Genomic DNA, 26,726 nt, shown 5'->3' on the forward strand with positions numbered 1-26,726 from the left:
ATATTTTAGAACAAAAAAAATTAACTAATTAGTAAAAGAATCAATTTAGTTAAATCTGGTTTGAGATTAATTTTAGACCAAAAGATGGATGGAGGGGTATGTTTGAACAAAAAACAAAGGCGGAGTATTTTTAGACCAAAAGGTAGAATATGGGGAGGGGTAGTTTTGAGCCATTTTCATATCCTAGGATCAAAAGGTGGAAGAGAGGCATTTTTGAGCCAATTTCTATAGGTTATGGGTATTCTTGGCCTTTTCCCCTTATTTAAAATTGTTTCCGCATCTTTAAATATTTTTGTTTTGTTAAGTATGTTGAGTTTTGGGTGGAGTATCGGTTTCTCCCACCGGATGGTTAGTATGGGTAGCGTTGTTCATGGTTATGGTTAAAAAATCAATTTGAACAGCAATCTGAACCAAATCGATTAAAAATTTTGATATTTAATTTGGTTTGATTTGGTTTGATTTTAAATTTTGAAAATAGATACTATTTTGTATGGTTTTGGTTTTACTAAGAAAAAACTTCAAAAATAACCAAAGCAAACCGAGAAATATATATATATATATATATATATATATATATATATATATTATTCATAAATAAATATAAATATTTTATTAAATTATAATTAAGTTAAGTCTTTAACTTTACCATTTTCTCAAGCCCAACACTTAAATTTTGGTATATAATTTTCTTGTATCCCTTCCCCGATAGTTTCTCAATTGTTGAGCTTGGGATTATTTTTTTCTATAAAGATTTGATCTTTTGATCTTTGATGTATAATAAATTTAGTATTGGTTAACTAATTCACTTTGTTCGTATAATAATAACTCTAGCATTGCTTAATTGCTTAATTAAATCCACAGTAACATTCTTGTAGATTGTTAATGTACTAGGTATTTATGTCAATCGAGATGCGTACGTACTCCACAAACTTAATATTTTCAAATAAAAAAAACTGAACCAAACCGACAATAACCAAGCTGAAGTTTCATAGTTTCTTCCATCCACCCCTCATTACACAAGCCCCGTATCAGAAGTTCATATGTTGTCTTCTTTGGTGCAATATCGTGTTTCTTCATTACATCTCTCACGAATTCCAAGGCATCAAGAACTCCACTTTGTCCACAGAGAACCTTAGCCACTACATCTATTGTTGAACTCTCTGGCTTGAAGCTCTTTTGACACATATTCTGATACAAAACTAGAGATGTGTCAACATTCCCACTCATATAATGTCCATTGATGAGATGCTCAAGACTAACACAAGTACATTCTACCCCATTGAAGACCATCTTTCTGAAAACCTCCTCAACTCTCTCAACCTTTCCAACTTTGCAAAATCCTACGATTATGGTATAATAAGCTACAATATCATATTTCACATCCTTCTCACCCATCTCCTCCCAAACTCTCATGGCATTCTCCATCCTTCCAACTTCACAATACATATACATTAAAACACTATATGCATTTGGAGAACAAACTTTTGCCATCATTTCCTTCCAAACCTCCTCAACCTTCTCCACTACTCCCTCCCTATGAAAACAACCATAAGAATTCACCACGACACCCTTTACCTAACATCCATTCCCATTCCCTTTCTCACACCTAAAGATTTTCGTATACATATTGTAAGCAATAAAATGGCCTCGACTTTTTTGATAGTGTATGTCTTGATGATTTAACAAACCAAAGAAACATGTGAGGGATCTGATCCCTTACGAGAATTTAGAAACATTGAAAGTGACAGCCGACAATCATACACTACATACTCTGCCAAGTCTGCAAGACTTGGGTGTGCGCGGATGAGTCCTTTTGCAGAGGAACAATTTTCTAACCAATGAAATGCTTGCAACACTATGTATATCACCCATATATATACATCTTCTACAACTATTCTTCTCGGCTTTTGAGAATTTGAGTAAAGAAATACATTGAAAAGATTTTGCTCTCTAAAACGGAGTCTCAATGAACAAGAAGACCAGATAGGGTAATCAATCCTTATTTTGTTTTAGAGTCTCGGCTTCTTGGTCTTATTATTATAGATCTATTCCTATTCTACAAAGAATTTAGTTCTCATAATCATTCAATCTATGCCAATATAACCAGCGTTAGTTATAGAGATAGCTTGAAACCTAAATCAACTAGGGTTTGTTGGTTTAGTGGGCAATAGAGTTATTTCTCTAAATCTGTTTCCATTCCCTTTCTCACACCTGAATATTTTTGTATACATATCATAAGCAACAAAAGGACCTCGACTTTTTGATAGTATATATTTTGATGATTTAAAAAACTAAGAAAAAAAGTGAGGAATCTGATCCCTTTAAGAATTTAGAAACAATGAAAGTGACAGCCGACAATCATACACTGCATACTCTACCAAGTCTGCAAGACTGATGTGTGCGGATGAGTCCTTTTGCAGAGGGAAAATTGTGTAACCAATGAAATACTTCTATCACTATGTATATCACCTATATATACATCTTCTACAACTATATGTCACGCCCTGGGAGGGTACCCTAGGCGTGACCGGCACTCGAAAGCCATTTCTGGCCTTCAAGCGAACCACTTGGTCCAGTCACACTTTCACTCAATCACATTCTATTGGCGGAAGACTCTATCATAAGAATACTATTCATAAATTAGGGCCAAAGGCCAAACACATACCCAATAATTAACTAACTAGAATAAAACTAGTCAAAACGAACAATTCAACACTTCCACACTCTAGTCTATAAAGCCTCTATCAACAATTCCAGAGGTGCCAATAACAAGTCCATGGCTATCAACGATCAAAATAAAGGAACACAAAACAAAGCTCTAAAGATAATCTCGGTATCCTTCGGAAATTGGGAGGACTCACCAACTAGCTAGAAGTGAGAAGATCTTCAACAGTGCGCCGGTTGATGATCTCTAGTACCTGTCTTTGCATCATGAAATGATGCAGTCCAAATGGCGTCAGTACATGGAATGTACGAGTATGTAAAATGGTCGAATGAAACAACATCAAAAATAATCAAACCAACTCGGAATCTCAACTCAGAAAGAAGAATAACTCAAGCAAGTATCCTAAGCCTAAACAAGAATATGGTTTAGACGGGGCCAATCACATAAAATTTAACCCAATCTGACTCAGAGTACTATCAAGACCTTTATGGGAGTTTCTCTTATCTGACAACCATCACTTATGAGCCAGTGACAGTACAACAAACTGACATTGTTGCCACATCCGTTCATACTTTGCCAGGGTATTAACGAATCAACAAACCATGGATCCAATCCAAACAAGTCCTATAATGTCAGGACAATAATTTTGGGGAAACATCCAACTTAACGGTTCAATCCCCTCCTACTTTTGGCGACGTAGTTATTGGATTCGAGTTATTACTTACTCTTACCCAATTCGGTGCTCGGTACTCCTCCCAAGACTCAATGCTCATAAAACTCCATCCCATCAACTCAATCAAATTATATTGACAAGTCTCATTTGGAACCTTGTCAAATAATCAATTTTATCACAATCAAACCTCTCCCAATCATACTATCCGATCAATCCCAATCATATCTTTCATGAGTAGTTAAATATGCATTTATAACAACATACAAACCTATCCAATTGCTCTTCTATTCATTTAACACATCCTTTGGGACTCATCAATAACTCCAAGATTCTAAATCAACAATTCAAGATTAGCAACATATTTAAGAAAATTAACATATTTGACATAATCAACATAGTTAAGAAAATCAATAAAGCATGTTTAACAACTCATATCCATCGACTCATACTAACATGAAGATTTTAGAAATTTCTTGACTCAACAACATCAACATAACAAGAATCAAATTAATAGATGGAAAGACTCATTTGGACATAAGCCTATCAAGAAACTCCATTCTTATGAACATTTAACCTCAAAGAAGGTGTAGGGCACATGGGTGGACTCAACCCATGCTTTTAGTAGCCTTACATACCTTGTGAAGACTTTGAAGAAACCTTGATGTTAGGTCTTTAATGGAAGGCTTGAATTCTTGTAGTTCTTGAAGGCAATCCTTGTTGGAAATGAATTTGAAAGAAAAGAGAGGGGATTTCTAGGGCTTTTTAGAGAGAGGAATGGACTGAAAATTAATAGTCCAAATGTCCCAAGGCTAAGGTATATATAAATTGGGAAATGCCCAATTTGCCCTTTCTCTAAATATCTAGAAAAAGGGGCTAAAACACTCCTGGCGCTATAGTGGAGCGCCGCGCCACTGCAGCGCCAAGTCGAATATAAGCTTAAAACCTGCACATCTGATAGTGGCGCGCCGCACCAAGGACCAAACTACTGAGGTTGTTTTATGGCGCTATAGTGGCGCGTCGCGCCCTTATAGCGCCAAGCCTAAATTTCCTGGGTTCTGGAAAATAGGCTTAAAAACCCTGCACATCCAATAGTGACGCACCGCGCCAGGGACCAAACTATTGAGGCTGGTTCCTGGCACTATAGTGGCGTGTCGCGCCACTGCGGCGCCAAGTCCAGGTCTTCTGCAGTCACAACCCAGGCCTGAAATTCCTGCAGTACTAGTTCGTCTTAGGATAGTCATAACTTTTGACTCTGAACTCCAAAAATTACGATCTTGGTGGCGTTGGAAAGAAGACTCAAAGACCTTTAATTTAGTAGGTCATGGGTCATCCATATCATCATATTTCAAAAGATATGGTCATTAGAAGTCGACCCCTTATACGAACTCATTCTAAAACTTAGCCAAGACGAATTCTTTGGACTTAACTTGGTCTTAGGGATCCTTTGTGACCCCACATCACCTCTAACACTCTTCAATTACTTGGGAAATCATCCTAACTCATGCATACACTTTACAATAGTTGAGTTTGATCCTACACGCACGTGAAGAAGGGTCCGAATATTAGTGAAAATTTTTAGGGGTGTTACATTATCTCCCCCTTGGGATTATTCATCCTTGAATGATGAGTAAACCAAGGATGGACTCGAGGTACAATTCACAATCAGAGTTCATTCATTCAACCAATCATATTCTCAAAATAATTTACTATCCAAACTCAAAATACACATATGAATTCAAATCTAGAAACTGGGCATTACCATCAACATTCTTATAGATGGGCATAAATAGATGCGGCTATTTAGCTTTCATATCTTCTTCCGCTTCCCATGTGGCTTCCTCAACGAATTGATATCTCTATAAGACTTTGATTGAGGCGATCTCCTTATTCCTCAATTTGTGAATTTGGCGATCAAAAATTTGAACGGGAACCTCTTCATACAACAAGCTATCCTTAACTCCAATACTATCAATGGGGACTACCAATGAGGTGTCGCCCAAGCATTTCTTCAACATCAAAATATGGAATACCGGATGAATGGCGGCTAGTTCCGAGGGTAACTCCAATTCATAAGCGACACTCCCTATCCTCCTCACAACCTGGTAAGGACCAATGTATCGAGGACTAAGCTTTCCCTTTCTTCCAAACCTCATGCCGCCCTTCATGGGTGACACTTTCAAATACACCCAATCATCCACCTCAAACTCTAAGTCTCTCCTCTTCACATCGGAGTAAGATTTTTTACGGCTTTGGGCTGTCTTTAGACTATCTTGAATAACTCTCACCTTCTCCATAGCTTGGTGAACAAAATCAGGTCCAATCAACTCAACTTTACCGACTTTAAACCACCTAATTGGTGATCTACACCTCCTCCCATACAAGGCTTCATAGGGAGCCATTTGAATGCTTGTATGATAGCTATTATTATATGCAAACTCTATGAGAGGTAAGTGATCATCCCAATTTTCTTTGAAGTCAAGTACATATGCCGTCAACATATCCTCTAACGTCTGGATGGTGTGCTCCGCTTGGCCATCTATCTGGGGATGAAAGGTCGTACTAAGGTTCACCTTCAAACCCAGTCCCTTCTGAAAGGATCTCTAAAATTGGGAAGTGAATTAAGCTCCTCAGTCTGAGATGATAGACAAGGGAACCCCGTGCAATCTAACGATCTCCTGAATGTATAATTTTGCATAATCTTCTGCGGTGTCAGTAGTCCTAACTACCAAGAAGTGAGCTGATTTTGTCATCCTATCCACAATCACCCAAATTGAATCATGTTGTTTTCGGGACCTCGGCAAACCCATAATAAAGTCCATATTGATCATCTACCACTTCCATTCCGGAATTTCTATGTTTTAAAGTCCATAGTCTTTGAGTAGCTCAAGCCATCTTTTTTGCCTCAGATTGAGTTCCTTCTGGCTGAAGACGTATTGTAAACTCTTATGATCGGTTAACACATCAACATGCACTCCATACAAATAGTGGCGCCAAATTTTAAGAGGAAATACCATAGCTGCCAGCTCAAGGTCATGAGTTGGGTAATTTCTCTCATGAATCTTAAGCTCTCTTGAAGCATAGGCTATCACCTTTCCCCTCTGCATCAACACACAGCCCAAACCAACTCTAGATGCATCACAATAGATCAAAAAATTCTTTGTTCCCTCAGGCAAAGTTAGAACATGAGAAGTGGTTAGCTTGGTCTTCAATTTCTGGAAACTCTCTTCACAAGCATCTGACCATTGGAACTTAGCCTTTTTTGGGTCAGCTTGGTCAATGGTGATGATATGGATGAGAATCCCTCTACAAACCTTCGATAATAGCCAGCCAAACCCAAGAAGCTTTTTATATCTCTTGGGGATGTGGGCCTAGGCCAATTTTTCACTGCCTCAATCTTCTGAACATCAACCTGAATACCATTTCCAGATATAATGTGGCCGAGAAAAGCGACTAATACAAGCCAAAATTCACATTTGAAGAACTTTGCATACAATACCTGGTCTTTTAAAGTTTGCAAGACGACTCTAAGATGATAGGTGTGCTCCTCCTCATTTTTGGAGTACACCAAAATATCATCAATGAATACAATCACAAATATATCAAGATATGGCTTAAATACTCGATTCATGAGATCCATAAAAGTTGCAGGGGCATTGGTCAACCCAAAAGACATAACCAAGAACTCAAAATGGCCATAACGGGTCCGAAATGCTGTCCTTGGGATGTCACACTCTCTCACCTTCAACTGATGGTAACCCGATCTTAGGTCTATCTTTGAGAAACAAGTGGCACCCTGAAGTTGATCAAATAAATCATCTATTCTAGGGAGAGGGTACTTATTCTTTATGGTGACCTTGTTTAGTTGCCTGTAGTCGATATACATTCTAAGGTACCCATCTTTCTTTCACATGAATAGGATAGGAGCACCCCATGGTGAGATACTCGGCCTAATAAATCCCTTATCTAACAAGTCCTTCAACTGTTCTTTCAACTCTTTCAACTCAGCAGGAGCTATTCTATATGGAGGGATAGAGATAGGCTGGGTACCAGGAAAGACATCGATCCTAAAGTTGATCTTCCTATCAGGAGGGACACCGGGTAGATCTTCGGGAAAGACTTTAAGAAACTCGTTGACAATCGAGACCGACTCAAGGGATGGAGACTCAATGCTATCATTTTTCACTCGGACGATATGATAAATACACCCTTTTGAAATTAGTTTTCTGTCCCTAAGGTAGGAAATAAACTTACCCTTAGGAATGACAGGACTACCCTTCCACTCTATAATGGCCTCATTCGGGAATTTGAACTTGACAATTTGAGTCCTACAATCAATAGAGGCATAACAGACATAAATCCAGTCTATGCCAAGGATCACATCAAAATCGACCATGTCCAACTCAACTAAGTCAGCCAAGGTATCTCTGTGATGAATTGACACAGTGCAATCTCTATAGACTCTCTCAGCTAAGACAGAATCACCGACAGGAGTAGCTACACCGAAAGGCTCAAGAAGATATTCAGGAATTTTATTGAATTTACTAGCCACGTAAGGAGTCACAAAAGATAGTGTGGCACCCGAATCCATCAAAACATAACAGTTAAGAGAAAAGACTCGTATCATACCCATCACGATGCTTAGGGAGTTCTTCTGATCTTGGCGACTACCCATGGCATATAGACGGTTTGTACCTCTGCCCGTACCTGAAGCAGTGCCCCTCTAATTACCTCTAGCTGGTGGGGTGGTGGTAGAATACTGGGCTCTGTCTCCCCATGTTGGATACTCCCTCACAGTTATAACAACACTTATTCCTTTCTCTACACTCTCCAAAGTAGAGCTTACCGCACTTATCGCATGGTGGTTTTCCCCTCAAACCTTGACCTACGCTAGCCTGGGATTGAGAACCTTGGGGTCTGAAATTCTGGTGACTCTGTACCTGCCGATCGTACCTATTCTGCGACATAGGTGCACTTGCGGTAGATGAGGCATAGTTGGAAGACCTCTGCTGGAAAAAGGACCTGTTGCCCTTGTTCTGCCTTTGTTCATTCTCATGTCCTGCTGATTTTTCCTTCTTACTCAGATGCTCGTCCCTGTCTTTCCTCTTCTCATCCTCCACCTGTTGAGCGTACACTATTAATCTTGAAATATCCATGTCGGAGATTAACAATGCCTCTTTTCGCTCCTTTTTCACATTTCTTCCCAATTCGGAGACAAATTTCCTCATCTTCGATCTCATATCTTGGATCATCTCTGGAGCATATCTGGACAACTGGATGAACTTTAGACTATACTCCTTAACGGTCATACCTTCTTGTTTCAAATTCACAAACTATTCCACCTTTGCTTCCCTCAATTCTCTCGGAAAGAAGTGGTCAAGAAAGGCTCCCTCAAATTCATCCCACATAGCAGGTTCAACATCCTCACCTCTACCTTATTCCTATTGGTTATACCAGATGTTTGCCACATCCTTGAGCTGATAAGACACCAACTCAACCCCCTCGATCTCTGTAGCATGCATAGCTTTCAGGATCTTCCACATCTCATCAATAAAATTTTGGGGGTCTTCATCAACCTTAGAACTCGTAAATGCCGGCAGATTCATTCTCAGAAAGTCTCTAATTCTTGTGGCAGCAGACGACTCTTGGGAACTAGAGCTAAGAGTTGGCGAACTCTGGTTACCATTATGGGCAGCCACTAATTGAGTGAGCATGGCTATCGCTCCTCGAAAGTCTGGCTCTGAGGTTGGTGCAGGCGGAGTAGTAGGTACTTGAGGTACCTCAGCATACCTTCAGGTCGGCCCCTAGTCCTCAATAGGCGTACCTCTGACTGTGGCATCTCTGCGTTATCAGCATTCCTCTGGCTAGCAGTACATTTAGGAGGCATTATCTGTAACGTATAAACGCATGAATTAGAAAGGAAGTTTTATAGAGTTTAACTCTATCGCACGAATTCAGAGTATGAAGGAAGTGAAACAATTCTTAGTGTCTTACAGCTTCCTAATTATAAGTGTGGTGCACAACACACCCATAACAAAGACTCTACTAGACACAGCTTCATAGACTCCCTAAGACTCTTGAACTCTGTGCTCTGATACCATGTTTGTCACGTCCTGGAAGGGTACCCTAGGCGTGACCGGCACTCGAAAGCCATTTCTGTCCTTCAAGCAAACCACTTGGTCCAGTCACACTTTCATTCAATCACATTCTATCGGCGGAAGACTCTACCATAAGAATATTATTCATAAATTAGGGCCAAAGGACAAACGCATACCCAATCAATAACTAACTAGAATAAAACTAGTCAAAACAGACAATTCAACCCTTCCACACTCTAGTCTATGAAGCCTCTATCAATAATCCTGGAGGTGCCAATGACAAGTCCATAGCTACCAACAATCAAAATAAAGGAACTCAAAATAAAGCTATAAAGATAATTTCGGTATCCTCCGAAAACTGGAAGGACTCACCAACTAGCTGGAAGTGAGAAGATCTTCAATGGTATACCAGTTGATGATCTCTAGTACCTATCTCTGCATTATGAAATGATGCAGGCCAAATGATGTCAGTACATGGAATATATGAATATGTAAAATAGCCGAATGAAACAACATCAGAAAGAATCAAACCAACTCGGAATCTCAACTCAGAAAGAAGAACGATTCAAGCATATGTCCTAAGACTAAACAAGAATATGGTTTATACAGGGCCAATCACATACAATTCAACCCAATCCGACTCAGAGTACTATCAAGACCTATATGGGAGTTTCTCTTATCTGACAACCATAGCTTATGAGCTAGTGGTATTACAATAAACCGATGTTGTTGCCGCGTCCGTTTATACTTTGCCAGGGTATGAATGAATCAACAAATCATGGATCCAATACAACTAAGTCCTATAATGTCAGGACAATAATTTTGGGGAAACATCCGACTTTAACGGTTCAATCCCCTCCTACGTTTGGTGATGTAGTTATTGGATTCGAGTTATTACTTACTCTTACCCAATTCGATACTCAATACTCCTCCCAAGACTCAATGCTCATAAAACTCCATCCAATCAACTCAATCAAATCATATCGACAAGTCTTATTTGGAACCTTGTCAAATCATCAATTCTATCACAATCAAACCTCTCCCAATCATACTATCCGATCAATCCCAATCATATCTTTCATGAGTAGTTAAATATATATTTATAACAACATACAAACCTATCCAATCTCTCTTCTATTCATTTAACACATCCTTTGGGACTCATCAACAACTCCAAGATTATAAATCAACAATTCAAGATGAGCAACATATTTAAGAAAATTAACATATTTGACATAATCAACATAGTTAAGAAAATTGATAAAGCATGTTTAACAACTCATATCCATCGATTCATACTAACATGAAGATTTTAGAAATTTCTTGAATCAACAACATCAACATAACAAGAATCAAATTAATAGATGGAAAGACTCATTTGGACATAAGCCTATCAAGAAACTCCATTCTTATGAACATTTAACCTCAAAGAAGGTGTAGGGCACATGGGTGGACTCAATCCATGCTTTGAGTAGCCTTACATACTTTGTGAAGACTTTGAAGAAACCTTGATGTTAGGTCTTCAATGGAAGGCTTGAATTCTTGAAGTTCTTGAAGGCAATCCTTGTTGGAAATGGATTTGAAGGAGAAGATAGGGGATTTCTAGGGCCTTTTAAAGAGAGGAATGGACTGAAAATTAATGGTCCAAACATCCCAAGGCTAAGGTATATATAAATTAGGAAATACCCAATTTGCCCTTTCTCCAAAAATCTGGAAAAAGGGCTAAAACACTCCTGGCGCTATAGCGGCGCGCCACGCCACTGCAGTGCCAAGTCGAATTTAAGCTTAAAACCTGAACATCTGATAGTGGCGCACCGCGCCAAGGACCAGACTACTGAGGCTGTTTTATGGCGCTATAGTAGGCTTAAAAACCATGCACATCCAATAGTGGCGCGCCGCGCCAGGGACCAAACTACTGAGGTTGGTTCCTGCAGTCATAACCTAGGCCTGAAATTCCTGCAGTACTAGTTCGTCTTAGGATAGTCATAACTTTTGACTCTGAACTCCAAATATTATGATCTTCACAGCGTTGGAAAGAAGACTCAAAGACCTTTAGTTTAATAGGTCATAGGTCATCCATATCGTCATATTTCAAAAGATATGGTCGTTAGAAGTCAACCCCTTATATGATTCATTCTAAAACTTAGCCAAGACGAATTCTTTGGACTTAACTTGGTCTTAGGGATCCTTTGTGACCCCACATCACTTCTAACACTCTTAAATTACTTGGGAACTCATCCTAACTCATGCATATACTTCACAATAGTTGAGTTTGATCCTACATGCACTCAAAGAAGGGTCCGAATCTTAGTGAAAAATTTTCAGGGTGTTACACTATACTTCTCGGCTTTTGAGAATTTGAGTAAAGAAATACATTGAAAATATTTTTCTCTCTAAAATTGAGTCTCAATGAACAGGAAGACCGATAGGGTAATCAGTCTTTATTTTGTTTTAGATTCTTGGTTTCTTGGTCTTATTATTGTACATCTATTCTTATTCTATAAATAATTTAGATCATCTCATAGTCATTCAATCTGTGTCAATATAACTAGAGCTAGTTATGGAGACATCATAAAATCTAAATCAACTAGGGTTTGTTGGTTTAGTGGGAAATAGAGTTATTGCTCTAAATTTGATTATATCGAGTTGTTGGAGTGAGGAGAAAGGATTGTGAGTGCAATTCCTAGATTACAAGAGATTGTATTCAAAATCTTGGCTCTATGAATAGTGAAGTTGGAGGTGAAATATTGTGGGACAGGCTATGGTTTTTCTCCTTTGAGCAAAGAGTTTTCCATTTAAAATCTTGTGTTTGATTTTAGTTTCTGTTCTTTACTTTTCCATATTATTATTCAGATAAGGGATCTGGTCCCTAATGTTTAGTGGACGCGTATATTCTATCAATTGGTATCAAAGCCTCTCTCTATTTTAGCTAACACTAGGGGAGAATATTGTGGAAGAATGGCTGCTCTACTAAATCTGGAGGAAGGAAAGTCATCAACTAGGCAACCTCATTTCATTGGCAAGTTCTATATTTGGTAGAAGACTCGAATTCATGACTACCTGATTGCTGAAGATAGTGCACTATAGGATGTGATGCTGGATGGTCCATTCATTCCTACTACTAAAGTGAAAGAGGGAGATATCAAAAGGATTGTTCTAAAGACCAGACAATAGTGCACTAAAGATGATAGGAAGAAGATTCAGAAGATCTACAAGGCAAAGAAGCTGCGTGTAGTAGAGGAGCTGAGGAATATAATAAAATTTCTACGTATGAATCAGCTAAGGAAATTTGAGATTGTCTACAAAATGCTCTTGAAGGAACAGAACAGGTGAAGGAATAGAAGATGGATATGCTCACTTCTTAGTATGAAAACCTTACTATGAAGGAGGGTGAATTAATCTATGATATGAGCATAAGGTTTTCAGCTATCACTAATGAACTCAGAGCCATGGGTGAACCTATCAAGACTAAAAAATAGATCAGGAAGATTCTGAGGGTGTTGCCCAAGTCTTGGGCAAGTAAGGTTGATGCTATCACTAAAGCTAAGGACCTGAAGGTTCTTACTATGAGTTCTCTTTGGAAATCTTTAGACCCATGAGATGAATAGAAATCAAGACTCTACAAATAAGGAAATCAAGAAAAGAAGTCACTTGCTCTAAAAGTGACTCCAAATTAACCTTCCGTAGAAGATAAAGATATGGCCTATTTGACTTAGAGATTTAAGAAGATTGTGAGGAAACACAAAGGGTTCATAAAAAAGGGTAACACCAGTTGACCTACAAATGTCATAGATCTATGTGACAAGTATGGTAAACCAGGGCATTTTATCAGAGATTGTCCTATGCACAAGATGGACTACAAGGATTATGTCAAAGATAGAGGAAACAAACAAAAGATGGGACCAGAACCTAGATAAAAAGGGAAGAAAAGTTGCTGCAGACTAAGTGGTCAAGAAAGCTCTTGCCGTTTGGGGAAATACCTCAAGAGATTCTTAGAATTTTATACACCCTGAAGATGCTTCTATGCTTGAAGTGAAGGATGATGAAGAAGTGTTTGATTCAATGTTTTTCTCTATGGAAAAATCTGATGATGAGGAAGTTGAAGAAGAGGTAACCCTTTCTGACTTTAAACAGAACTTGCATGTTTACTCTGTTAAAAGGTTGAGAAGTCTAGAAGCTTTTTTGATTGACTTAATTACTGAGTTAAAATGATAAATATCTGATGAATAACAGCTTAGACATCTTTCAAGATGAAAAAGTGGCTTTAGTTTCTCAAATTTTGAACTTGGAAGAACAAATGATTGTTCTAGTAGTTGATAACATAAAACTTAATATTGATCTTAAGAAGTTGAATAAAAGTTGTGATAAGGTAAGGGTGAAGCTAGCAACTTACAACTTGAGCTTGAAGGTAAGTTGAATGATGGTAAAATAAAGCTGGCTATGGCACTGGAAACAAATGAACAGATAGAAAAGGACTTGGCCCACCTAAAACTAGAGATGAACAGGTCTCTAAAATGGACCACCTCTTCAAAAATTCTTGAAAATTTGACTAGTCAGGGTCACAATGGTGGAAGGGGTCAAGGAAGTTTGAAAATCAATCCTCCTTATAATCTTCATAGAAAGTACGTATCAGTGTCTGATAATATTTTGTGTATTCATTGTAGTTGTAATGGTCATCTGAAGAAGGACTATCCAGCGTGGAAAAGATCTGAAGAAAATTTCTCAAACTATGTTAAATAGAAAGTCATCAAGAACAAGGGACCTGGTCCTAGTTCTGGATCCTACCAAATATGAGAAAAGTTGTATTACCTTACTCGACAAAAATGCTCTTATCATTCCTTTCTCTAATTATTAGGGACTCAGATTAAAATTGTTTCCCAAAGCTAACAACTAATTGATGTTGCAGGGAAGTGGAGAAAGTAGCAGTCAGTGCTGGTTCATAGACAGTGGATGCTCAAAGCACACACTGAAAAGATTGAAAACTTCCTCTCACTCAAGGCACTTCAAGGTAGAGGTGTCTTATTTGTAAATGGTAAGAAGGGATACATTCTAGGAGTAGAAAAAATTGGAAAATTTCTTAGGCACTCCATTGAGAATGTATATTATGAGAATGGCTTGAAGTATAGTCTTCTCATATCTCTCAAATATGTGATAAAGGGAATGAGGTTAGATTTTTGTCAGAAATATGCATTGTGACAAATCTGATGTCAACAGAGTTAATTCTAGCTGCTAGAAAATGCAAAAAACATGCATGTTGTTGATATAGACACTGCACAGGGGACGATCTCACTTGCCTTAGTTCTAAAAGTGAGAATGCAGACTTGTGGCACATGAGACTAGGTCATGTAAGTTCTTCTCTACTGAACAAGCTTATATATAAGGACCTGGTCCGTGGATTGCCAAAAGTGAAGTTCTTTGATGATAAGGGGTGTGATTCTTGTGTCAAAGGAAAACAAACTAGATCTTATTTCAAACCAAAGAAGCAGGTGAGTACAGCAAGACCTCTTGAGTTGATTCACATAAATTTATGTGGTCCTGTGAAGATTCAAAGTAGAGGTCGAAAAGAAGTATATTTTGGTGATTATGGATGATTACACTCTATATACTTGGACTATATTCTTAGGGTCCAAAGATGAAACATATGAAGTACTAATGATATTTTACAAAATTATTCAGACGAAGCTAAACTTCAAAATTATTAGGATCAAGACAGATCATGGTACAGAATTTAAAAATGTCAAGCTTGATAACTTTTGTGCTAAAAATAGGACTCATCATTATTTCTCATCCCCAAGGACACCTCAGCAAAATGATGTTGTGGAAAGGAAGAATATTACACTAGTTGATATTGCTATAACTATGCTTATTGATTCAAATTTTCCAAAGAACTTCTGAGCTGAAGTTATTAACACAACTTGTTATGTGAAAACAGATGCTTGATAAGGTCTATACTAAACAAAACTCCTTATGAGCTTCTCAATAATAGAAAGTCCAAGCTGAGTTACTTAAGAGTCATCATATTCAAATGCTTGGTGTTAAACAATGGAAAAGATGATCTTGGAAAGTTTGTTCCTAGAAGTGATGAAGGAGTTTTTTTGGGATACTCATCCTTGAGTAAAACTTATAGAGTTTACAATAAGAGGACTCTTTTCATTGAAAAAAGTGTTTATGTGATTTGTGATAAAAATGGTGATATCAAAGATATGAAGAATCGAGATGATGATGAACTTGAAGAGTTACTGCAAATTTAGAGAGATAGTCTGAATGAAATAATACAAACTGAAGTGCCTCAATGTCCAGATATTGTTGAATTAGAACCAATACTAGAAGTCAATGAAGATGTTGAACCTGAAGATAGACCTGGTCTGTTTGATAACTCTTCTCTAGAGGGTGTTGCTCAGCCTGAGAATGGAAGCTCTGAGAATAAGGATGAAGAAGTAGATCAACCACCTCAACCCTGGACATCTAAATCATGATGGAAACACAAGACTTCTCATCTACTTGATAATATGATCTTTTCTTTGAATTTTGAAATGCATCCTGGATCCAAGACTAGAAATCTAGTTGTATTTTTAGCTTTTATCTCGAATATTGAGCCCAAAAATATCAAGGAAGCCTTGAAGGATGTCGATTGGATGAACTTTATGCAAGAATAGTTGCATCAGTTTGAGTGGAGTAAAGTGTGGCACTTGGTCCCTAGGCCTTCTAACAGAATTATAATTAGGACTAGGTGGGTGTTCAGGAACAAATTAGATGAACATGATGTTATCACAAGGAACAAGTCAAGACTGGCGGTGCAAGGGTACAACCAAAATAAAGTCATAGACTTTGATGAAATCATTTCCCCCATGGTAATAATGGAAGCTATCAAAATTCTCATTGCATTTGTTGCTTTTATAGAGTTCAAATTGTTTCAAATAGATGTAAAGAGGTTCATTTCTCAATGGCTATCTGAAGGAAGAAGTATATGTAAAACAACCCCTTAGATTTGAGGATATTGATTATCTAAATCATGTCATCAAATTGGACAAAGCTCTATATGGACTGAAACAGGCTCCTAGGGCTTCGTTTGAAAGATTTTCAAAATTTCTTCTGGAAAATGGTTTCAAACGAGGAAAGAATGACAATACTCTCTTTTTAAAGTTAAGAGGCAAGGATTTTCTCATTTCAAGTATACGGTGATTACATAATCTTTGGAGAAACCTCTGAATCCTTGTGTGAAGAGTTTGCTGACTTGATGGAAAGTAAGTTTGAAATGACTATTATGGGAAAATTGAGTTACTTCTTGAAGTTGAAAATCAAGCAGACACCAAATGGGATTTATATCTATCAAGAGAAATATATCAAAGAGCTACTTGAGAAATTTCATATGATATATGCAAAGCCCATTGATACTCCGATTGGGACAAACTCAAAGTTGAATGCAGATAGGCACGATTCTGCAATAAATGAAATAACGTATAGAGGCATCATTGGCTCGCTGTTGTATCTAACTATTAGAAGGACTGATATTGTCTTCAGTGTTGGCATGTGTGAAAGATTTCAAGCTTGCCCGAGGAATCACACTTGAAAGCTGCCAAAAGAATTTTGAGATATTTGAAGAAAATAAGGGACCTGGTCCTATTCTATCGATCATGTGATTCTTTTGAATTGGTTGGATATGCAGATGCAGATTATTGTGGGTACCAGGTTGACAAAAGAGTACCTCTGGAATGGTTCACTTCTTGGGGTCATCTCTCATCTTTTGGTGTAGTAAAAAGCATAATTATGTTGCTCTCTCAACTGCTGAAGCTGAATATATGGCAGCAACATTATGTTGTGCACAATTATTATGGATTAAGTAGAAATTGGAGGATTTTGGAGTTGTCACTCACATAATTCCTCGTCTTTGCGACAATACTAGTGCATAAAACATGGCAAAGAATCCAGTTCAACATAAGATGACTAAACACATTAATATCATGCATATTTTTTGAGAGAATGTTGAAAAAGGAAATATTATGATGGAATTTTACAAAACTGAAGATCAAACTGCTGACATTTTTACAAAGGCTTTGAGGAAAGATCAGTTTGAGAAGAACATGTTGAAGTTGGGAATGTTGAATTTAAACTAAGCTGATTTTATTTGAAGCTCACAACCCTCATTGACTATGATTAGGAGGCAAGTATTTTTGATCTTTGTATTGTATTATTTTATGAAAGTCAATCTCATACTTATGAAGGTATACACACATAAGGAATAAGCTTGAATAAAAGAAGAACTAGAAGAGCAGGAGAAATCATTCTCAACTTGAAAAGGGGGACCTAGTCCTATCTCAAAGGTTAGTATTCTTTACATTGCATGTTAACTGCTTATATGAACCATTGTCATTGCCACGTGTCAGTCATCAGTCATCTGACCATTGTCCCATCATTCAAAATTCAATTATCGTGATTTTTAAAGGGACTTGACACGCCTTTTCCTTTCTTTTTATAGCACCACAAGTCCTTTTTTTTCAAAAATTCAAAACCCTATTTCATCTAAAAGAATCATTCTCTCTCAAACTCCATCTCTTATATTCTCCTCTTAATTCACAAGTATGTCTCAACCAAGTCCTCAAACAAAAGACAAGTTAAAGGCTCTTAAAGAAACCGACCCCTCTACATTTCCCGCTAGTTCTGAAAACCTTCTTCTTCAACTCCCATTTCAACCTTTTTTGTGGTTAAAGGAACTGTAACTCCGGTCACTGATTCTCTTCATTTAGTCAGTGAACCAGCATCTCCTGTATGCTTCCACTCTCTAGATCTTAATGAGCCATAGAATTTGCCCCCTGATGACTCTATTCAGTCCAAAAACCCCATTGAGCCTGAACTAACTCTGTCCCAACCTGATTTGCTATCCTTTGCTGTCACAGAGCAACAGTTTAAAAGGGACCTTTCTAACAGTAGAGGAATTGAGTCTAACATTTTGGCCATGAGTGAGGATTTAGTGTTCGAGAATCTTGCTGCAAAGAGTCTTGCTACAATGAAGGACAAAGTCGTTCCTACTTTCTCAAAAGAAGAAACAGGTACTCCTAATCTTCTCTTTGAAGAACTACCTCCTTCCTTTGACAAAACCCCTGGAACTGCTCCACCCACTCTCAATGCCATTGATGAACGTCTTTTGTCCCGGGGACTTAGAAGGAAAATGATCCCTATTTCGAGTAAGGGAAAAGATAAATTGGTGGAAACTTAGGAATCTAGTTCCAAACCTTACCCTACTACCAGGAGTTCTACTAAAACAAACTCATGAGTGATGCAATGAAGGAGAAAAAGTTAAGAACTATGGAGAGTATGAGAAGGAGACAAACAAGAGTTGAAAAAAGTGTGATTCCTTATGAGGGGGATATCATAGAAGTTTCCAAAGAAAAAGGTGACAGTGAAAATGAGTTTGATAAAGGCGTAGAGACAAAAGAAAAGAAGAAAGGAAAGGCTCCACAGAAAGGAAGGCGAGTCTCAAAACTAAAACCCAGAAAAGTTTCTACAAGAAAGGCAGTCAACAAAAAGGGAAAAGAGAAAGCAGAGGAAGAAAAAGAAAAGAAAACATCCAAGAGAAAGGGAGAACTATCACCTCATAATGATGAATTTTTTGCAACATCTGAGCCTGAGTCAAACAAGAGACATGGATCATATAGTAAGAAGATGAAAGTTGAGAAGGAGTTAACACAGGAAGAAAAAGTCAACATTTTGCGGACTCGAAAGATGCTAAATGGAAGAGTGTTTGATTATGACATTCTAACTAAGCCTAGGATAAGTGATTTGGTCGATGTGGTGGAACTTTAAGGCTGGACCCACCTATTTGTTGATCACACTCCAATGTTGTATGAAGAGAAGGATAGGAGTTTTACTACAATATTATTTTTGAGGATGATGGGAGTCTCTTCTCCAAGATAGGAAATCAAGAAATCCTCTTGGATGAAGGTGTAATTGGTGAAATACTGAAGATTCCAACTTAGGGAATCCAACCTATGAATGGAAAGAGGTGTTCAAGAATGTGGGAAACTTCAAAAGTTGAACACAACTGGTATTCCTAAGAAGTTTCTAAAATGGGGATATCAACTTTACTTTGAATTTGTGAACAAAGTGGTCCTTCTTAGGTTTGAAAAGATAATAGTGGCATCTATTGCTGATCTATTTGTTATGGAAGCACTCAGTAAATTTGATGCCATTAATTTGCCATCTCTTATCCTAGAGCATATGCACAATACTATCACAGTGAAAGATGGAAAACATGGCTAGGGGTATGGTTATTTTCTCACTTAAATATTCAATCATTTTGATATTCCTCTACATACAGGTGTTAAAGGAACTATAAAGCAATCATTCTCTATGAATACTTTAGTAGAGTGTAAGTGTGTAGAAGGTAAGACTGGGAAGGTTGTAAAAATGTCTAAACTCTTGATTGAATAAACACAGTTAAAGCATGAACTAGAGGAAATGACAGCCCTGTTGAGTGTCAAAGATGTTGATATTGTTAAACTCAAGGCACAGTTGGCCAAGACACAATCATAAGGACCGGGTTCTTCTGAACTTTAGGATCTTAAGGATCAAAATACAAGCCTTGCTGCATAAGTCTCAAGGACAAGTTTCTTCAACATCATGAGAGTTTTGGTGATCATCTGTCCCTTATCCTTAAATCCCTCACTCAGAAACCTCCATCCTCCTAGTGTCCCTCCTTCAAAACCTCTATTCCTACTGTCGTCTTTTTGTAATATCACAATGGTTTTAATTACAGTTTTTATGTACTGTTTTGGGTACTAACTTTATCCACTTATTGAATTGAATTATTTTGTTTCTCTTATACTTCTTTATTTCATTTGCTTGTTGATTTGTGCTTGTGTTGTCCAAAGTGGACATGACTTTTCTGATATTTGCATGCTTTATTCTTAGTTTACTGCTGCTCTTTTTTATGATGTCAACAATAGGAATACATTGTGGGAAAGGTGTTTTTAGATTAGTGATAGGGGGAATGTTGAAAAAGGGGAACTGCTGAAAGGAGAATGTTGAAGGGGAGAATTTTGCATAGTGGTTTGTCATCATCAAAAAGGGGGAAAATGATATTATATGTTTTGATTATTTAATAAACCAAGGAAACAAGTGAGGGATCTGATCCCTTGCAAGAATTTAGAAATATTGAAAGTCACAACCGACAATCATACACTGCATACTCTGCCAAGTCTCCATGATTGGGGTGTGCACGGACGAGTCCTTTTGAAGAGGGACAATTGTCTAACCAATGAAATGCTTGCAGCACTATGTATACAATAACAAAAACAACCCAGTGAAATCCCACAACATGGGGTCTGAGGAGGATAAAGTGTACGCAGACCTTACTTCTACCAAGGTAGGACTGCTGTTTCCAAAAGACCCTTGGCTCAATAAAAGCATAAAAAAAGGTCAGATAAGGCTAAGAATTTCAAATCATTATGGGAAAGCAAATAACGAAAGAGACACAGATAAAATAGAGTAATCAAAGTACAGAAAGTAATAAATAGTAATAGATAATAACAAAAATAAGAGCACAAGAAATTATAATGCGCTAATGCACCTACTAATAAGAAAGAGTAACGAGACTATGTACTAGCCTTCTACCTTAATGTAGGTCCTCCACACCCTCCTATCTAAGGTCATATCCTTGGTAAACTATAACTGTGTCATATCTTGTCTAATCATCTCTCCCCAATATTTCTTCGGCCTACCTTTACCTCTTTTGAAACCATCCATAGCCAACCTCTTACACCTCCACACTGGGGCATCTGTGTCTCTCCTCTTGACATGCCCAAACCATCTCAGTCGTATTTCTTGTATCTTATCTTCCACCAAGACCACAACTACCTTGTTTCAAATAGCCTCATTTCTAATCCTATCGCTCCTGGTATGCCCACATATCCATCTCAATATTCTCATCTCGGCAACTTTTATCTTTTGAACGTGAGAGACCTTAAATGGCGAATACTCCACCCCATTTAACAGAGCCAGTTTAACCACCACTTTATAGAACTTGCTCTTAAGTTGTGGTGACACATTCTTGTCATATAGAACACCAAAAGTGAGACTCTATTTCATACATCCTGCCTCAATATAATGGTGACATCATCGTCAATATCCTCGCTGCCTTGCATGATAGACCCAAGGTACTTGAAACTACTTTTCTTTTGGATGTCCTGGTCACCAAGCCTAACTTCCGCACCAACCTCCTAAGGTATCTCACTAAAATTGCACTCTAAGTACTCTGTCTTGGTCCTACTCAGCTTAAACCCTTTAGACTCTAAGGTATGTCTCCAATCCTCTAGCTTAGCGTTAACTCTGCTACGAGTCTTATCAATCAGAACTATGTTGTCCGTGAAAAGCATACACTATGGCACCTCACCTTGAATTTGTCGCATCAATCCATCCATCACCAAGGCAAATAAAAATGGACTAATAACTGATCCTTGATGCAACCCTATCACAACTGGGAAGTTCTCCGAGTCCCCTCCTACTGTCCTTACACTGGTTTTGGCACCCTCATACATGTCCTTGATCACCTTAATGTATGCCACAGGTATATTTTTAGCCTCCAAATATCTCCATAGTATCTCTCGTGGAACTTTATCGTAAGCTTTTTCTAGGTCAATGAATACCATATGCAAGTCTCTCTTCCTCTCCCTATACTGCTCCACCAATCTCCTCATAAGATGGATGGCTTGTGTAGTTGAGCGTCCCGGCATAAATCTGAATTAGTTCTCTAAAATAGACACGACTCTCCTCACCCTCATCTCCATCACTCTTTCCCACACTTTCATAGTATGACTTAGAAGCTTGATACTTCTATAGTTATTACAGCTCTGGATATCCCCCTTGTTTTTGTATAGAGGGATTATTACGCTCAACTTCCATTCTTCAGGCATCATTGTCGTCTGAAAGATGACATTAAACAACCTAGTCAGCTAATCCAAACCTACCAAGCTCGCGCACTTCTAAAATTCCCCAGGAATCTCTCCAGGTTCGATGGCTCTTCCCCAGCGCATCCTACGAACAACACCCTTAACCTCATCGAACGTAATACTTCTGTAACACCCAAAATCGTGGCACCTCCTTGTATGTTCCAACTCTCCCAACACAATCTCTCTGTCCCTTTCTTCATTCAAAAGTTTATGGAAGTATGACTGCCATCTCTATTTAATGAGGGTCTCCTCTACCAATACTTTTCCATGCTCGTCCTTAATGCACTTCAATTGATCCACATCGCGTGCCCTTCTCTCCTGTGCCCTGTCTAGCCTGAACAATTTCCTATCCCCACCTTTCTCTTCTAGTTCAGTATAAAGGCATTCAAATGATGTTTTTTTGCCGTCGAAACCGCCACCTTCGCCTCATTCCTCTCTATCTTATAAAGTTCCATATTGGTCCACTTCTCCACCTTATCCTTGATTTGTATAAACTTATCATACGTTATCTTCTTTGCTTCAATCTTTCCTTGCACTTATCCATTCCACCACCAGTCCCCTCGATGCCGACTACGACTACTTGTCGAGACTCCAAACACTTCCCTAGTTATAACCCTAATATAACTAGTCATCTTATCCCACATATTGTTCACATCCCCACTACTATCCCAGGCCCCCATATCCTTCAACTTCTCTCCCATCTTCAGGGCACTAGACATGGTCAAACTCCCTCATTTAACCCTAGGTCAATCATCCCCGACCCTCTTCTTCCTTATCGTCTTGATCCCTAAATCAATCACCAAGAGATTATATCGGGTTGTAAGGTTGTCGATCGGTATGACCTTACAGTCTTTGCACAGACCTTTATCATCCTTTTTAAGGACTAAAAAATCTATCTGAGTCTCAGCCACCGAACTACGGAAGGTCAAGTGCTCCTCCTTCTTTGGAAAACTCGAATTGGCTATCTCCAACCTAAAAGCTCTTGCAAAATGCAAAAGTGAAACTCCTCCTCCATTTCTTTATTCAAAGCCAAAGCCTCTATGCACATCATCATACCCTCCCGAAATAGACCCGATGTGCCCATTAAAATCTCCTCCCACAAAAATCTTCTCAGTTGGCGGTATGCCTCCCACTAACTCGTCCAAATCCTCCCAAAAGTGCCTCTTATCCTCCTCGCCTAAGCCCTCTTGCGGCGTATAAGCACTAATAATGTTCAACGTGATCCCTTCAATGACCACCTTAATCATATCATCCTATCAGTGACTTTCCTAACCTTCATCACTTGATCCCTTAAATCACTGTCTACTAAAATGCCTACTTCATTCCTATACTTCGATCTACCATAGAACCAAAGCTTATAACCGTCTACCTCCTTAGCTTTAGAACCTACCCATTTGGTCTCTCGAACACAAGCTATATTAATCCTCCTCTTTTTTAGAAACTGGAGGTACCAACTACAGTTTAAATGAACCTGGTTGCCGCCGTAAAACACCAAGTTCTCTTAGACAATTTATCGAACAGATGGGGTACATTAAGTTCTCCTAATCTTCTACAACTATTCTTCTCGGCTTTTGAGAATCTGAGTAAAGAAATACATTGAAAATATTTTGCTTTCTAAAATTGAGTCTCAATGAACAGGAAGACCAGATAGGGTAATTAGTCCTTATTTTTTTTAGAGTCTTGGTTTTTTGGTTTTATTATTGTATATCTATTCCTATTCCATAAAGAATTTAGATCTCATAGTCATTCAATCTGTGTCAATATATCTAGAGTTAGTTATGGAGACATCTTGAAATCTAAATCAACTAGAGTTTGTTGGTTTAGTAGGCAATAGAGCTATTGCTCTAAATCTTATTTTAACGAAGTTGTTGCAGTGAGGGAAAGGGATTATGAGTTCAATTCATAGATTCCAAGAGATTGTAATCTAAATCTTGGCTCTTTGATTAGTGAAGTTGGAGGTGAAATGTTGTGGGACAGGTCGTGATTTTTCTCCCTTGATCAAAGAGTTTTCCACATAACATTTTGTGTTTGATTTTATTTTCCTTTTTTTACTTTTCCGCATTATTATTCAGATAAGGGACCTGGTCCCTGACGTTTAGTGGATGCGTACATTCTATCACTTTTGGAATCAACTCAATCAAAAAACTGCATATAACAATATGTGGAAAAATACACTTGGAAGCGAAAATTCTCACAAGTCGAACAGAAACATCAATTTTTTAAGAATCCAAATAAGCTTTTATTAACAAATCAAATACAAAAGGAGTTGAATCACAAGGTTTATGGATGTCATTGTCACGACCCAACCCCGTAGACCGTGACGGGTGCCCGAACTGTACACACACGTGTGCCCCTGCCAACCATACATAACCCATCTCCTGTTTGTACTCAAAATGCATCAACAGATAAGAAAACATACAAGCCGACGAGGCTGTAGTAATGTATATGGTTGTTCCATAACACGCATATACGCGAGCCGGCAAGGACGCCACGACACAGGGAACGCCCCCAAATCATAATTCATATCAATACAGTTGTACATACATATATATACAACTCACGTACACATACAACCCATATACATACAACCCACATCCGTATCCGTAGACCTCTAAGAGTAAGAAAATAGTAACATAAGGCAGGACAGGGCCTCCGCTGTACCCGTGAGCAAAACAAATATATACAATAAGGTTTAGTACCCAAAATTAGGCTACAACACAATGGAGCACTTTCGGACTGCTGAGTGGGACTCCTATGCTGGCGGATCCCCAAATGGTGTATCTGTACCTGCGGGCATGAACGCAGCCCCCCCAAAGAAAGGGGGTCAGTACGATATATATACTGAGTATGTGAAACATAGTATAGCATAACATAGCTGGAAACATATCTGACACAGAGAAGCAGGGAATAAAATGTCATATAAGGAACCTATACCTGAATCCTGGGAATCATAAACATGCATGCTGAAATTATACAATATAGCCGGCCCTTTTAGGGAACCGGGGAAGCATACCTGTAGGACCATCATAGGTCCGGCGCCATCACCACCTTATTACATCACATTATCATATATATATACATACGTACCCGGCCCTCTAGTGAGGGACTCGGTGAACAATGCAGTGAGATTAAGCACGAATTTGTAGCTGGTCCGGGACTCGGAGAAAGATGTGTTACCGTATACACGAGTAGAGTAGTGAGCAACTATATGCAGTTTAAATCATTATTGGAGACTCGACCGTATAAGAAGAATAAGCTAGCGCCTGAGGATCAGAGTAGTAATGTGATCACCCCACATGTCTTCTAGTTACCCTTTGGGGCTGCATCAATTAGAATCTCAGAGATCCTAGACATGTACTAAAGTAATACTAGCCACTTATGAAATCGGCAGCACTTATCATCCTATAGTCTTTAAGACTAGGAGTCTGTACATTCATTACTTCCTTAACATATAGAAAGTTCAAGAAACGTAATTCATCATCCAAAAGTGAATAAGAGACACTTAGAAATGAAATTATTTCAGAAATCATATCACCTTTTACCTGCCTCTAAGAAAATGCCAAAAGAAGAGAATGAATAGGCCTTACATACCTCTTACGAGTTACTCTTTATCCCATTCGCCTCGTCGTCCTTTGAACCTAGGTAACATGAAAGCAATACGAGTATTAACAACTTTAGACTTTTCAGCGCCTTAGGTTACACACGATTATTCACAGAACTCATCCTCTCGCTCGCATTCTCGACTAGTTCTTTGACTAGTTAAGAAGTTAATGGAAATCGGACAACACCTCCCCTATAATGTGCCCTATCCGAATCCCCAATTACATCCTTAATACATACATCCAACCAACAACATAACCAACAGCTCATATATATATATATATAACATGGCAACATTACGCAATATAAACTCCAAACGACTCGCTCGAAACTACGATACCAAAATGAGGTTTCTAGTTTCCATTTTGTAAAACCTTTAACCGCATGAAGCGGGGGTCATGTGGATGAAACCAGCATCTCCCCCATCTATTTTAGAACCCATTTAGTCCCTGCAACACACACCACACAACCAGCAGCCGCCTCCAAACACACAACGCCTCACTTCGACTACAATTTAACTACGACGACTTCAATTTAGATTGTTTCTTTCGCTGAGCATATCCACGATTTTTTTATACTTTCAGCAGTATAAAAGGTACCTAATACATTTCAAAACAACCCCATAAAGTCCAAATTTAAATGAGAACCCTACCTTACCCGAAATTGGCCAAAACTAGCCAAAATTGTGCCTCAGAAACCTCCTTAGCGCAGCTGAAACTTCGGGGCTGTTTGGTAACGTTTTGGGCTGC

General features: G+C 38.4%; 1 pseudogene; it reads right to left on the reverse strand.

The window, feature by feature from the left end:
* Positions 1 to 388: 388 nt before the first annotated feature.
* Positions 389 to 24,844, reverse strand: LOC129875679 (pentatricopeptide repeat-containing protein At2g15980-like; annotated as a pseudogene).
* Between the last annotated feature and the right edge of the window lie 1,882 nt (positions 24,845 to 26,726).

This window comes from Solanum dulcamara, chromosome 12 (genome assembly GCF_947179165.1).
Source record: "Solanum dulcamara chromosome 12, daSolDulc1.2, whole genome shotgun sequence".
Lineage (NCBI taxonomy): Eukaryota > Viridiplantae > Streptophyta > Magnoliopsida > Solanales > Solanaceae > Solanum > Solanum dulcamara.